Consider the following 2384-nt stretch of genomic DNA (forward strand, 5'->3'; position numbering starts at 1 on the left):
TCTCTCTCTCTCTCTCTCTCTCTCTCTCTCTCTCTCTCTCTCTCTCTCTCTCTCTCTCTGATTCCTGTAATTGGAAGTCTCACCAGCAACTGGAGCCTTCCATTGCTCAGACTGTTACTCTTTGCATGAAAACGTCCCTCTAACAGCGCATGCGTCCAGGGCTGGGGCTTTTGGAAGGTGGCTGGATCCCAGAGGCTCTGCCCTGCCCTGAGCCCACACACAACCAGAATCTGCTTTGTGACAAGAACGCCGAGAGACTTTTTTTTTTTAATTTTTATTTATTTATGTGTATGCATGTGTGTGTGTGTGTGTGTGTGTGTGTGTGTGTGTGACCAGCTCAGCCCACCAGGGGGCGGGGCTGGCTGGCTTGTGGTGCTGGGGGATTGAACAGTGGTCCACGTGCTTTGGCTAAGCTTGTTCTAAGTAGGTGCTTTAGACCACTGAGCCATCTCACCAGCCCAGAGACTTTCTGCATATTGTGGTCTGCATGCTGAGGTCATGCTCAGAATTTTCTCAGTGAAATATTCTCCCAAAATCATACTAGATAGACAATGGATTAGAAATCCAGATTTTTAAATGTTGATATCGCCATGAGGCGAAGGCATTCTTGAGAGATGGAGATAGGAGATGGCACCCAGCAGAAGGGCCCTGGGGACATGGTCTCACGGCGGCTGGCTGGGCTCCCCGCCGCCCCTGCGCCACTGGCTCATTCCCTCTGTTTGCTGGCTTCCACAAAATGAGCCGCTTTTCTGTCACATCTTCTGTGGCTTGGAGCTCAACCTCCCCACAGTCCAGAAGCACTGCGGCCAGTAACCAGGGAACGTACTCTCATAAATGTAAGCCTCAGCTTATCCTTCGTTCAAGGCGATCTCCCCAGGAATTCTGTCATACAATGACGACCGAAAAGAGCACCGTCCAACCCAGCCCAGTGCGTGGGCTGAGAAAGTCAAGCCACAGACGCCCCGTGACCCGGCGCACACTCATCCGTGTTTGGGCTGTTGGCTCACACTCTGCTCTTGCCCTCCTTATATTTTGCTTCCTTTCATGTATTTTTTATTAGTGCCCATTGATTCAATAACACAGAGTGTTTCAAAGTAGGATTTTGCTTTTCTTTTGGTGCCAGGTACCAGGGATTAAACTCTGGACCTTGTGCTGGCCAGGTGGGCACTTAGGCCGCTGAACTATCTCCCCAGCCCCTCAAAGTAGGGCTTCCATGCATGTGTGTAACCTATTTAATGACTCATCCTTACTCCCCCACCCCTTCCTTGGTCCCCATTTCTGTGTAATTGTCTTCTTCCCTATTACCTTTTTTTTTTAGATTCCACATGTGTGGTGACCATGGGATACTTTTCCTGTGAATTTTCCTGGAAATGACGTAATATTTTCTTTACTGTGGAAGGACACTACCTCGTGTGCGCATGCCACACTGTCTCCTTTCGCGCCTTGATGCGCACCTGTGCTGGTCCCACACCTGGCTATTACGGGTGGCGTCTGCACGAGCGTGCAGACAGCGCCGCCCCGTGTGCGCTGTGTGCAGGTGCGCACCACAGCTGCAGACTCCAGCTGCCAGGCCGCGTGCTGAGGCGGGCCTAGTGCCCACCCGTGGCAGCCGCAGCATCAGCCTTCTGAGAGGCTGTTGCGCAGATTTCCATGGTGGCTGCTGCATATTCCCTCTAGCAGTGTGGAGGCTCCCTTTTTCCTGCTTTGTCATGAGTATTTACTATTTGATATATTCTTGATGACAGCCACACTGAGTGGGCTGAGAAAAAATCTAGGCAGACTGTAGATTTGCATTTCTATAAAAGTTATAGATTTGGGGTGTTCATGCATGTACTTACCAACCATTTTTAATTCTTTTTTTTTTTTTTTTTTTTTTTTTTGGCAGCACCAGGGGTTGAACTCAGGCCCTTGTGCTTGCCAGTAAAGCACTTATTCTACTGAGCCATCTCCCAGGATGCCTCTTTTTTTTTTTTTGCATTTAGTACAAGGTCTGCAGGGTCTCCCAACACAGATCAGACTCGTAGTGATCCTCCTGTTTTCAGCCTCACTAGTGCTAACCATGCCCAGTCTCCCCGAGGGTAGGTGGGACCAGCACAGCACACCAGGGATCAAACCTAGGACCCTGCACCTGCCTAAGCAGGCTCTTTAGTCCACTGAGCTATCTGGCTGGCCCTTTAAATTCTTTTATTTATTTATTTATTTATTTATCTATTGCTTTTTAAAAGGTTTGTTTCTTTTTGTGGAGAGTCTCAGTGCTCAGCTTGGACTGTAGTGATCCTCCTGTTTTCTGCCTCCCTAATCCTGGAGTTACAGGCATGTGCCACCACGCCCAGACTCCATCTCCAGCTCAGCGCGCCCAGGGGCGGGGCCAGTGCGGCACACGG

General features: G+C 49.9%; 1 pseudogene; it reads right to left on the reverse strand.

Annotated features, from left to right (window-relative positions):
- The window catches only part of LOC101566384, a 7293-nt pseudogene that overhangs the window by 3113 nt on the left and 1796 nt on the right, over positions 1-2384 (reverse strand).

The sequence above is a fragment of the Octodon degus genome, unplaced genomic scaffold (genome assembly GCF_000260255.1).
Source record: "Octodon degus isolate 3935 unplaced genomic scaffold, OctDeg1.0 scaffold00194, whole genome shotgun sequence".
NCBI lineage: Eukaryota > Metazoa > Chordata > Mammalia > Rodentia > Octodontidae > Octodon > Octodon degus.